The sequence below is a fragment of the Peromyscus eremicus genome, chromosome 17 (genome assembly GCF_949786415.1).
Source record: "Peromyscus eremicus chromosome 17, PerEre_H2_v1, whole genome shotgun sequence".
Taxonomy (NCBI): Eukaryota; Metazoa; Chordata; class Mammalia; order Rodentia; family Cricetidae; genus Peromyscus; species Peromyscus eremicus.
Window position 1 is genome coordinate 42,924,292 of NC_081433.1, and position 14,486 is coordinate 42,938,777.

Here is a 14,486-nt window from a genome sequence, read left to right on the forward strand (position 1 = left end):
TGTTGGTAACACCATTCTTGTCAGCCCTTGAACTGGAAATTATTATTTTATTCTGACATGCCTAACCTCAAAACAAGTCTGGAGTTAAAAGTCCTTCAAGATTTTTTTTGTGTGTGTGAAGAGAGATGCCAACAGTCTCTTGCTATAAAATGTCTATGCTTCACTCTATCCTTAGCTGACAATAAAAAAAAAAAAATGAAAACCTAGTTTTCTTACTAGAACCTTGGCAGATCCAAAACATCCCATGGAATAGAATCTTGGTGAGATGCAGCTTGCCATTTCTAAAACTCCCCATGCTTATCTTCAAGTTCTGGGCTCTCAGAGCTCAAAGGAATTTACATCAGAAAAAATTGTTTTAACTGGATATCTTAAATGTTCATTTCCGAAAAAAACTGATTCAATAAAGCTAAAATGCATATATGATACTCATTTTGTTAACATTTAGATATTTATTGATTGCTCAATATAAGCACAGGTACTCATTTCGTACTTTTATTTTGCCCGATAAATTTTACACACTCTCCCAGCTACGTATTCGATATGATTCAAGTGTTTTTAATGTTGTGACTTTGTACCAAGCTTGGAAACAAATGTCTGGGGTTGGGAGTATACTTCATTAGAGAGGCAGGAGATATTGAGCTAAATGGCCTAAGACATGGTTTGCATTAGCAACCCACCTGAAGATCACCAACTGTATAAAGCAGCACACTGCAGCATAAGAAGGAATCCACATCAAAGTGTCTGTCTTATGCTGTGTACGATGCCTCCAGTGTGTGTCTGTTATGCCAGTATCGCATTGTGGTCATTTCTAAAAACTTTATTGTACCTCACAACTCTGAATTCATTCCAACACAATGGAAAATAATCCTTCAAAGAATCTCACTTTGCTTTGGACTTACATGTATTTCTTTTGCTCTCTTTTTACCTCCCATTAGATAAAGTTCTAATATTTAATTTCTTCCCATTTATGCACTCTCTATAAGTCAATTTATTCAACTATGCAATAGAAGGGGTGTGTTAAAATCTTTCACTACATATATTTCAGACATGAAGTGTTTTAGTTAATGCTACAGTGCTTGGCATATAGTTGTTCCATACATCTTGGAAATTACTGCCTTGGTTTCTTTGTCAATGTCTTAGATCTGCTAGCCTAATAATAACATGGAAGAGAAGAAATAAAACAGTTCTGGAAGAGAAAATAAGTAAACAGCAGGGGCTCCCCTTTGAGAAAAGGACACCATTAAAGACTGCAAAAACACTTTTATTTTCTCGGTGATGGGGTTTGGTGCACATTCCTGCCCAGGGCTGGCGAATGTTAGGACAGTGATACTTGTTTTCATTACAAAGCTAAACTTGGTTCTGTGATGTGTGTTAGAACAGTGATATTGTTCCACAGGCTTCCTTTGGAGACAGCTTTAGGCCTCACATCTGAGTTAATACTTCCTGGAGCTCTGAAATCAGCAGCTCTGATAATTTTTGAAATTATTTTGTGTGAGCAATAATCCATGAGGAGAGAGAACATCAGAATGCAGGAATTGTGGAAAGCTCCACAATGCATGGCATGAAGTCTGGTCACCCCATAATGAGGAACAATGCCTTAAGGAAAGTATAAGTCTGTAAAGTAGGTGCCCTTGACTCAATTACCATGCCAAGACGACTTTGGGAAATATGTTTGAGGTCTCTCATGTAAAAATAGATTTTTAAAATTTGTTCATGAAAATAGGTAGGAATGATAAAGAAATAGTGTCAAGATAATGGAAGGCAACAGAAAAAAAATACAGGCAACAGAAAAAAAATAATACATGTATTTTCTACCAAAAAGAAAAACAAGTTTGGAAATAAAGTAAGGCAGGGCGAGAAGCACATTGTTCGTGAAACCCAAGAGACGAAAAAAAACCCTTCACATGGACCTGTTTTCATGTTTCCTAAACTCAACTGAGAGGAGGACAAACAGAAACAGGAAAAAGGAGACTTGGCTAAAAACTACATGTAATTCTCTCCACTGAAGGCCTGGAATAAGGAAAGTGGACCACTATAACTTCTTTAGAAAATATGGGCTAAAGGACAAGTCAGTCATTAAGATGTAGGAATCATATCACACCCTATGCTTTTGTTCTGTGAAAATTAAGTTTTGCAGGAAAGGTACTGCTCATCCATTTGCATGGTGACTAGTTCACAGCCACTGATTGCACAGCGTGATTGAATATCCACCACAGAAAGGGCGTGGCCTCCAAAGTCTAAAATATTTATTCTTTCACACTTGGTACAAATTTTTATTTACTGAGCTAAGTGGTGAGATGTAGGCAAAATAAAAGAAGTATTTTGGCACAAGTTGGACTTTAGTTATATCGTGAAAATAACAAAAATTAATAACTGAGATCGATGAAGTAATGACTTTGTGCTAACTATTATGATGCAATATTTAACATGTACTTACAAAATATCCATGAGCTAGATATCGTGTTGATATTATTAAATAAGAAACTGAGACACAGACAAGTACAATCTAAAATGTTACAGTCCAAAGCTGCTGGCTACTGTCATGGGGGCCACATCTCCAGGGGTGTCATTCCTTCAGATAAGTAACACACACTGTTGTAATCATTTACAATAACTATCTGAAACAACAAAACATATGCACCATTGACATCAACAGTCCAACATCTGCGAGTAAAATATACTAAGAGTACATGCGTTTTGAGCACACATGAAGAGGATTCCAGACTTTGAATTACTGGATTAGTAGTGTAGGTTGTAGAAAGGACATGAAAACAGAAGAGAGACTGAGTAACATAAAGAGATTAGAAGGATGGGAAATGTAAAGATGGGAAAGGGGTGGTATGGAGAGATAGTTAAATAGATGATCCACTGGACATAAATGGTCTTTCTAAAACCTAGCACTGTGTAAATTGAGCATATATCAGTAAAAAGTGTAAGACTTGAAAGACAGCTGGGCAGATAAAAGTACTTGTTATGAAGCCCAATTAAATGAGTTTAATAACCAGGAATCACCTGGTAGAAGGAAAGAACCAATTCCCTCAAGTTGTCCTCTTGCCTTAGAGGTGGACTGTAGGGCATGCATGGTCATGTACAGATGCAAACACACGGAGAAAGTAAATAAACACATGCAATACATTTCTTTGTGGTGAGCCTTTGTTATTAGTTGTGTTTATAAATTGTTTTTAATCAAAATATGATTACATGAATTTTTCTTTCCCTTTCCTCCTCCCAAATCCTCACATGTAATCCCTTGCTCTCTTTCAAATTCATGCCTTTATTTACTTATATTTGTTAAACAAACACATACACATGTTCATAAATATACAAATATGACCTGCTCTGTCCATTTTAAATTACTTATATATATATATGATTTCAGTGCTGACCACTTACAAATAAATAATCAATTTGGGGCCTTTTCTCTAAGAAAGACAATTTCTCCCAATTTCATCATTTCTGATGTGCCTGGAGTTCTCTGTCTAGGCCTGAGGAACCCTAAAATTTACCTCTTTCATGCTAGCATGTCTTTTGGTATATATTAGTCTATTAAATGTATTATATATTAAATATATAATATATCAAATATATCATATTATTAAATGTATTTTATAAATATATATATTTATATTTTATATTACATTTGTATTATATATTTATGTATAATATGAATACATATAACATATTTAATGTATATGCACATAATTTAAAGCTTTTATCATATATTCAGCAGCTTTAAAATTTCAGGATTTTTTTTTCAGTCAGTACATTGAAAAATATGCTGTAGTATTATGAATTTGTTTATTGAACAGAAGAAAGGGGATATTCAACAACAGGTATAAAACCTCATGACTTAAAGAGAGTTAATTCACAGTGGACGACTTAACAGTAGGCTTGCCATCCTGTGTGATATTCAGAAAACAGATACTCAACTGACATCAACGCAAGAAACAAGTGCTATTGAGGCAGAAAACACCTGGGGAGCAAACTGCACAGAAATTCAGCAGACATTAGAGAACGGGCCCTAGAGAAGGCGGCCGAATGATACACATTTAAGGACCTTTCTCTGTGACGAAACCATACACATGTATGTGGAAGATGGAAGACCACTTAGAGCAACTGCACTGTGACAAATAAAAAAGTGTAAATGCCCAGACAAGACCTGTGTGGCACAGTCAGAAAACGTTGAGGAGACAGCGTTGGAAACCTGAAGAGGTGTGAAAATACATTGTGAGAGAAGATGGCAGAATTTCAAAGAAGTGTGACAGCGCCAAATGTTCATGAAAAGAGAAAGGGGGAATGTGGAAGGTTGAGTGACTTTGACAAGTACAAGATTAGAAGACAAAGAATAAGATCAAGCAGGAAACCAAAGCAGAACAGCTCCACTCTTGTGAGAACTTGAGGGCAGAAGGTTTATAATACACACAGAAGCGGAAGTCCCGGAATAGATGAGAGTCCTTAAAATTATCTTTTAGTTTGGGCATGTGAGGTGTGTGGTGTGTGTGTGTGTGTGTGTGTGTGTGTGTGTGTGTGTGTGTATGTATGTCTGTGTGTCTGTGTGGGGGGAGCTGTGATTTCAGAGAGTAAAAATACAAGCATTTTATTAGTTAAACTATCTCAATTAATATTAAAAACACTGGACACAGAATCCTCTGCATAGACCCCTCCATTAGGATGGCCCTGAAGCTGCTTCCTAGGGACTATCACCTCATCTCAGCCTTCCTCCTTTCTTTGAAACTTCTCAGATCTAAGAAAAACAAAAGAGAAAATGATATTCATGAACAAACAAACCAGCAGACTGGAATAGAGCATCAAAATCAGGGCTGAAATTAATGAAATAAAAATTTAAAAGTAAATAACTCATAGAATCAAAGAAATGAAGAGTTGATTCTTTGAAAAGATGAACACAACTGACAAACCTTGTCAAATTAACAAAAAGAATGACCAGAATGAAAACAATAAAGATTAAACGAGAAATATACAACAGACCCTGAAGAAATTCAGACAATCATAAAGACATACTCTAAAAATCTGTATTCCATCAAACTGGAAAATCTAAAATAAGTGGAATATAATATATATATATATTATACTGTGTATATTATATCATAATATAGTATATAATATAATGTGTATATTATGCCATATAATATTATACACACACACACACACACACACACACACACACACACATATATATATATATATATATGTGGTCTAAGAAAGTCAAATAAAGGTGAAATAAAAAACTTCAGTAGATCTATAACATCCAATGAGGTAGGAACAGTAAATAAATATTTCTCAGCTAAAAACACCTAAGCTCTGGTAGATTCAGTAAGGAATTCTACCAGATCATTACAGGAAAACTAACAAAAATGAAGGAATGAAGGAAAACAAAGGAACATATCCCAATTACTTTTTTATGAAGCTAGTATTACCCTGACAGCAAAATCAAATAAACACTCAAGAGAAAATAAAGTTACACAACAATATCTCTGATGTACATGGTCAAATTAAAAAAAAAAAAAAAAAACTGCAAACCAAACTGAAGAAGAACACATGACATTGAAGACATCACCCATGAAGTCTTTGCCACTTTGCACCAGAAGGCATGTCCTGCCAGGACTACCATCATTGCAGCTCACACAGTTCACAGTAGGTTAAGACTGATTACTACTTTATTCTTCCAGTAGCATGCACAGAATCTTCCAGAATTGTGAAAGCTAGCATGTAGGCATGAAGTTTCTATGTGAGTATTGGCATGATATCTATATGTTACTTGACTCAAATGCCTAGTGCCATTATGAATAGGAACCTACAATCATGTTCTGGAGGGTAATCAAGAGCAGTGTTTGTACTTCATCTACTGAGAACTCTCTGTTTAATTTCCTGCCCATTAGTGAGTCATTTGTTTTTATAATGCTTATGGCATTTTTTAGTTCTCTGTACATTTTTCTATATTTCTATATTTCTAAAAATCTATATTTTTTCCTCATTATTGAGATTTCCTCTTCATTCAAATGATAGGTCCTCTGCATTACAGAGGGTTTTTGTTTTTGTTTTTATTTTGTTTTATTTTTAACCTTTATGAGGTCCCATGACCAAGGTGGCTTTATTCCTGGGGTACATGGACAGGTCAACACATGTAAGGCAATAAACATATTAAACCACATAAATGGACTTAAAGACAAACATCACATGATCATCTCAACAGACATAAAAAAAAAACCCTTTGACAAAAATCCAACACACCTTCATGACAAAAGTCCTAGAGAATGGAGAACTAGAGGCAACACAGTTCAACATAAGAAAATGCATATATTTGAAGCCCAAAGCCATCATCATTATTGTAAGTGGAAAACATTTAAAGCAACCCCACAAAAGGCAGAAACAAGACAGTGATATCCACTAACTTCACTCCTTTTCAGTTTTGTTCTTTAGGCATTAGCTAAAACAAAAAGGCAAAAGAGGAAAATCAAAGTGACACAAATAAGGAAAGGAGAAGTCAAATATTCCTATTTACAGATGACATGATATTGTAATAAGAGATTCCAGAAATTCTACCAAGAAACATGTAGAAATAATAAAGCATTTCAGCAATGTCACAGGCTTCAGAATCAACTTGCACAAAGTAATAGCTTTTCTATACACCATCAACATACATACATAGGAAGAGATCATGGACACATACATTCCCATTCATAATAGCTTCAATTTTTTTTCTGGTTTTTGAAAAAGAAATACTTCACATTCTAAATCCAAGTCAAGAAACCTGAACCTTTACAAAATAATGACCTCATGATATCTTGGGATGTGGAACAGCTTCATGGTTTTTTGTTTGTTTGTTTGCTTGCTTTTTTAATGAAAGCAAATTGATTTTCTGCCACATTTTAACTCTTTCCACAAGTATTCTATTTCTGAATACATTCAGAGCACAATGCAGCTCATTATTGTTCAGAAAGTTTCATCATAGCAGTAGAGATCTGTGACAGCTGAGACTAGGATAGAATGTGTCTGCAGAAGAACACATGATGTGCCAAGTGTGAGCTTAGACCCTTCAGATCTTAGTCTCAGTATCTGACACGCATGTGGCCAGCATTGTGACGACTCAGTTCTGTCCTGAAATTTCATATGATCTTTGGATCTTCTGTCTGCAGATTCTGTTCTTATTTTGCAGCCTTTAGTATTATTTTATCACTTTGGAGACCTACCATCTCCTGATTAGGGTTCCACCCATTTCTCATATAGACAACAGTTTCTCTGTCTGCCACTTCCTGGCCCAGTGAGTGGTATTAGACACTTATGTCAGTTTACCAGCAGAAGAAAATAGGTAACAAGGACGTGTCTATCTATTTTTTAAGCCACTTGGAAAGAAATTCATATTCTCCATGCTATTAAGTTCCAAAAAGTCAAAGAAAAAAACTAAGTATTCAAATATACATCATTACACCATAGATTTCTTTTCTCTTGTCTGGGAAATAGATTTCCAAATAGCATCTCATGTTTGTCCAATTTTGATATAATGCACATCTCTTAATGCCTCCCTAAGAAGGATAGATATGAGAACTAAAACCCACAGTTAGTTCACCAAATTCAATGTGTGTAGGGGGCAAAGTGACAGAATAGGAAGTGCGATAAAAGAAGGTAGTATATGAAACAATAGAGGAACAGTTTAAGCAAATTTTACAGATAGGCCAAACTAACAATCCAATAGAAACCTTTTTTTTTTTTTTTTTTTTTTTTTTTTTTTTTTTTTTTTTTGGTTTTTCGAGACAGGGTTTCTCTGTGTAGCTTTGCGCCTTTCCTGGAACTCACTCGGTAGCCCAGGCTGGCCTCGAACTCACAGAGATCTGCTGCCAGCCTCTGCCTCCCGAGTGCTGGGATTAAAGGCGTGTGCCACCACCGCCCGGCGAAACCTATTTTCATATATTCTACTTTTATTTATGTTTCACTAGGGCCCATGAATGATCAGTGTGAATGTTATATTTATGCCCATTGCATAAAGCATGGGATGTAATTTTGTCATTTAGAATTATTGTGCAAATTTATAGCTGTATGTCTTACTTTATGACATAGTTTCAGTCATGTCTATGATTTATTTGAAGGTTGGTCTACCATATAACATCAAATTATATCATTGTTCCTGTGAGGAAATATAAATTTTTATAACAATCTGCTCTGCCTTAAGGTTCCTGTGAATGCAGTGTGGTGACAAGTGGGACCTACTCATACTTGTTTTATGAACCCTACTTGGCTGAGATTTATGACTAGAGTATAAAACGCACTTTGCAAATATGTAAAAATTTATGTAAACCAGATTTTAAAATGGTAAGGTAAATACAGTTTTCTTAATCTCCATCTTTAAGATCTTGGTTCTGGTTAGCCTCTGGGAATTAAGCTCCATTCTGTGTTCCCTTCAGATTGGTAACTGGTTATGGAAAGATAGTATCTGCCTTAGTCCCTGAGCATGTTAGTATATTCTTCCTGTTACACATTTGTGTCATTATATTATACTACCCTTCTGTTAACATTAATGGGATGCATCATATTGCTTCTAGGAAACACAGTGCCTTCACATTGTCATGAACAGAGTAAAATGATGCTTAATTAGCACAAACATATTTATAGATGGGATTTCTGAGTTCAGAGTACTAACATGCAATACATAGGCAGCAAGATCACTAAACAAATGAATGAGACACGTGGTGTTTTCGCTTGCTTTCTAGTGCTCTGATACGCTCCATTACCAGAAGCAGCATGGGGGGAGGAAAGGGTTTATTTAGTTACACTTCCTTGTCACCGTCCATCATTGAAGGAAACCAGAGCAAGAGCACATGGTAGGAACCTGAAAGCAGGAACTGAAGAAAAGAATATGAAGGAATGTTACTTACTGGCTGGCTCACTTTCTTTCTTTTTTTTTTAAACAAAAACCAGGATCACGGAGTAACTTTACCAATAGCGAGATGAACCCTCCCATGTAAAACATTAATCAAGAATATGTCAAAAACATCTCCAGAAACATGGCTACAGATCAGTCTGAGAGAGGCTACAGAGATAAAGATGAAAGATAGCATTTGTTAGTGTTAACACTAGGGGCAGGCAGGACTGCAGGGAGATGTATTTAGATCTCTCCAGGCTCATCTGTCATTTAAAATGCAGTGACGTTCAGCTCTGAAAATGTACACAAGTGACATTATATAGATTGAACAGGTTATATTTAGAAATATATATGTATACACTTGTAATAGTAATTAGTGAAAAAGGAGACCATGAACTTGAAAAAGAGTTAGGAGGGGTATATAGGAGGGTTTTGAGGGAGCATAAAAAGGTAAATATATTGTAATTCAATATTAATCTCAAGAATAAGAAATATAGTAGCTTAAATTGGCCTGTCCTTGATCTAATAATGACAATATAGAAATACCAAAGAGCTATAAACACTGGGTAGATACATGCTGATATTGTTTAATAGTTATAGTTTAATAGTTATAGTTGTTGTACAACAATATACATATTATACATACATATATACATATAACAATATACATATATACATACTCTTGCAAAAGGCAGGTAAAGAGAATCTGAAGAGATTGCCACAGTTTTAATATGCCAATTGTATTTTTTGAGTCATAAAGACAGTGCTTTGTCTTAGACTCATACTAGATCAAATTCTATTCTGTAAATAGACTAGGTTAAAAAGTAGAAGAAAATTCTTAAACTACTAAACAGTAAGATAATAGAAAGCAAGATAGAATATTAAAATGCATTTTATTCATCAGACAACACAGTGGATTGTTCAGTGTTCCAGGAGGTCAAGAAGTGATCTGCACTATCCTGGAGTAGAACAAGTGGAGGCAGGACCAGAACTGATGCCTATCTCCTGGGAAAGACCTCAGAGAAATAGAACCAACACTTGTCTACTTACCCACCCTCCTATACGCAAAGACCATAAAGAGAAATGAAGACACCTGTGTCCTATAAACATTAAGGACTCCACAGGAGCAGTTTAATCACCTACCCCAAATGCTAGGAGAGATTGCAGAGGCAGAGCAGTCACCTACACCATACACTCTTGAAAGACTACACAGAAACATCAGCCATGTAGCCAGGTGCAGCCATGCAGTTGATAAGGAACAAAGTCTGTAGCCTTACCCAGTTCCCCATCCTTTACTATTTCAGCCACTATATAATAGTTTCAGGTATGTTTATGCAGCAACCATTATTAGATTAGGTTTGACAATTATAAGATTTGCCTAAAATATGTGACATTGGCCGCAGCGAGATTACAGGCATCTCTCCTGAGAAAATTGTTAGTAAGATACAAAGGAGCCAGAAAATTCAATTAGTGAAGGTTTGAAGGAGGTCAAAGGTTGTTAGAAGACCAAGAAGCTTCCTGGTATGTCTGAACATTGTCCCTGCTAACACCGACATCTGCAAAACTAGAAAATGAAAAAGGTGGTCACTGAACTCGATGACATTACTAAGAAGGTTTTCAGGTAGAATATTCAAAGTGCCATCTGGCATCTTTTCATCACCCAAGATAAAATGTCAAGAAGATCAATGGCATAAAGAAGAGCTTAAACTGTAAAAGGGCCCAGAATATTGGGATGTAAAATAAAAGTGTTCTTCCTTTTCAGACTATCCTCAAGACAACATAAAATTTAATTCCCAAATAGCAAGTTTTGGGATTACAATGCCCAACATTAGACCATAAAAATTATAAGGGAGTTATTCATAAAATATTACAGAAAGATTGAAATCCTAAATATGTCTTCAGGAAACACCTTTCAGGTCATCTTCATAAAAGAGTCAGACTATGAATCCTAAGGGTATTTTTACCCAATAGTTTATATGTCCAGGAAGAAAAGTGATGCTTATAGCTATGGTTTTGCTGGCTGACACGCATTTTATAAGAATATGTTCTGCATATGTTATTATATATATAACACTTATACATTACATGCATTCATAATTGTTGACTTAAGCTCTGAAAATCTAGAACACTGTGGTATATTTATACACAGCAATATAAAGGCAGATGAAAATTTCTATAAACATGAATGAAAACATATACTTCAGTTGCATCAAATTAGATAACATTAAAATAAGTCATATCAAAATGTGAATAGCTTCTCCACCAACCCTGCCTGATGTTGGAGATGTCCACTGTATGTTCTGTAACCACTTTGGCTATGGTAGAAGGGAGAGGACACCAATGCAATTCATTTATTAAAATCTGGAAGAAGTCTAGAATACCTCTGACTATTCAAATCAATTTCCCTGCTTTTCCCTGTAATTTAAATCAGTTGCTCTGGTCACTTGACCCTTCCATTTTTCTCTTACATAAAATGAAGTCAATAATAATATCTCTATTATAAGTTTTTGAGAGATCAAAGAAAGTTTTTTTTTTTTAAAAAAAAACACTTCGCTGTATTTAGCAATGACAGAAATCACTAAATAATTTTGGTCAGTATTGTTTATACATATAAATGGCTTCAATGTTCACCAGTTGTAATGATAACTCTAAAAAAAACCCTCTGCATTCATGACTTTGATTCATCTTGCCTCATCTAGATATAGTTATCAAGGGAATTTGTGTTTTGCTTTTCTTTTCTAATTGTAGAACTCAAATTTCTATGTCTTTCATGCAGATTCATGTTGGTACTGGATACTGTGACTGTGATAATATTATTGGGTCACATTTTCTTTCCCCTCAGTACTTTGAAGACTATGATCCATTGTCGATGACTTTATCTTGTTAGTATACTGAAGATAGACATCAACCTAAATTGAACCATTTCTAAAATAAATCAATTGATCTATTTGTCAAAGATAGTCTAAATTTGTCCTTGCGATTCAATAGCTTAATATGTTATCTTGTACAATCATTATTTGAAACCATGGTCTTATAAAATGCCTATTAACATACCACATTTCAATTAATTTAATGGTATACCTCCTATTCACCTACAAGAGTACCATTGAATTTCGTGTCTCAAATATAACTTTAGGATTATAGTCATTAATTTAGCGGAGAAAATCAGCCCTGCTCACTGTACTGTTCTTGTTTCATTATTCCAATTCAGATAGGAGGGTGGCTATAATGTTAGTTGCTCTATGATTTTGAAAATGTCAGTAATAATTCACCAGGATCTTGTAATTTTACTATGTTGGCATCTAAAGGATAATGCAGAATTAGGAACAATTATTTATTTCTATGTTTTTCTTGCAAATATAATGAAATTGATCTTTCATTCCTTAAATCTGAGTTTTGTGAATATGTTGTCATGTCTTATTTTGCAGGTTTTTGTCTTGTTATTTCTTGGCGTTTGTTTACTATATTTTAGCATTCTCTACAGCTCATTAAGCTCTCATGTGAATATTCTAGGAATCTCATATCACATAGGAGTTATGTGATAATGTTTTAGACTGCAATTTTTCTACTATAGTGTATAGTTGGCCAATAACTCAATTGTGGATCAATATATTTATTTGTTTTTTATTTATTTATTTATTTATTTTGTTTTTTCCAGACAGGTTTTCTCTGTGTAGCTTTGTGCCTTTGCTGGATCTCACTCTACAGAGCGGGCTGGCTTCGAACTCACAAAAATCCGCCTGCCTCTGTCTCCCAAGTACTGGGATTAAAAGCATGCACCACCACGGCCCAGCTTAGATCAATATACTTAGAGGAATACTTCAAGGAGATACAAGGAGCCCAAGATAACATGGGAACTCTCAAGAGTAAGTCAGGAAATCTGAAAAAAAATACAATTATTGATACAAAACAGAAAAATGCAGTAAGGTGTTTTGTTTTTTTGTTTTTTGTTTTGTTTTTTTAATAAAATGAATAGAGCTGGGCGGCGGTGGCTCATGCCTTTAATCCCAACACTTGGGAGGCAGAGCCAGGTGGATCTCTGTGAGTTGGAGGCCAGCCTGGTCTACAGAGCGAGATCCAGGACAGGCACCAAAGCTACACAGAGAAACCCTCTTTCGAAAAGAAAAAAGAAAAAAAAAATGAATAGAAAGGTGAGAAGTAAATAATTATATATTTATTATACAATTATTAAATAATTAGGTTTGTGATTAATAATCATAGCTTTCTTTAGTGTGAGTGTGTGTGTGTGTGTGTGTGTGTGTGTGTGTGTGTGTGTAAGCTATGAGCATCTTACAGTACTGTCAGAAAAGGGAACTAAAATATTAAATAATCAATACTACAAACAACATTTACACACAAAAAGAAAAGAAAAGAAAGTCTACAGAAAAAAGGAAGAAATCATGTGTTACATGTTCAACTTTGCCCCAATGAGTTTTTATTATGTGTTTGAATTATAATTTGATTAGTATTTGGGAAATAGACAATTTTATTTGATGTTTAAAAACAAGTGTGAACAGATATCACCCAAAAGCTGTATGAATCATGGACACAAACATTTATGTAACCCATTAAGAGATAATTTCTGAAATGGTTCCATAACTAATCTTTAATAGCAGTACTGGAAAAAGGAGGTTTTTTTAAAAAAAAATTCAAAGTGTACGACTAATTTTATTACTTGGTCTATTATCCTAGGCTTTGGATTCTAGGAAATAAGAGAGTCTTCAGCAATATAGGTTCAAAGTAGATTTTATGTCATGTTGCAATTCCTTGTCTTTGAAATTAGAGCAATTCATCTGCGACACATAACCATCAATGAAACAGGGATGTATCTGTTTCCAGTAGATCACCACTGAAACCCCATTTACAGTCCACTTTCTCTGCACAGTCTTGTCAGCTGTCTAATCACTTATTGGTAAACCTCTTCCGCTTTTCTATTGATATTGTGCATGTGCCAAGAGTCACAGATTTCCTTTCCTTCATCGCCAATGTACCTCTTCTAAACATGGTGATTAGGTGACACTGCAAAAGCATCCTGATTCATCATATTGATGATGCTCTTTCACACTTTGGTTCATCAACTAACTGAAAGAACAAACTTCAGTTCGATTTACCAAAGCTCAGAGTGTGCAGGCTGCATACTAATTAGAGCATTGTTTCCCTTCTTAATCATCCATACTTAGTTAATGCATACAGACACACCCTTTAATTCTGCTCATGGACTATTCCACACTCTGAGTATAAAGGTTTTACGTTCTATTCCTATTTTACAACTCAGACACAGAAATGGTTTAATATGATTTTCTTATTTTGAATCCATGAAAAGAGCAATTCTTAAAATTTATGAAAGATTGAATCCCTCTCATTTTTATACTATCCATAAGCTTTACTTTATTTGTTTTAATTTTTGTTTTTCTAAAACCAGGTACCATAGCTCAGGCTGTCATCGAACTTGCAATTGTAAGTGAGGCTGATCATGAGCTGTGGATCTTCCTGTCTATAACCTTTGAGGGCTGGAGTTACAATTAAGACAACCACGCTAACTCTTTCTGCCTTGTTTCATATGTGAAGTTCATTTCATAAATTAGAGGACTGTGCTATGCCCTTTTTTCTT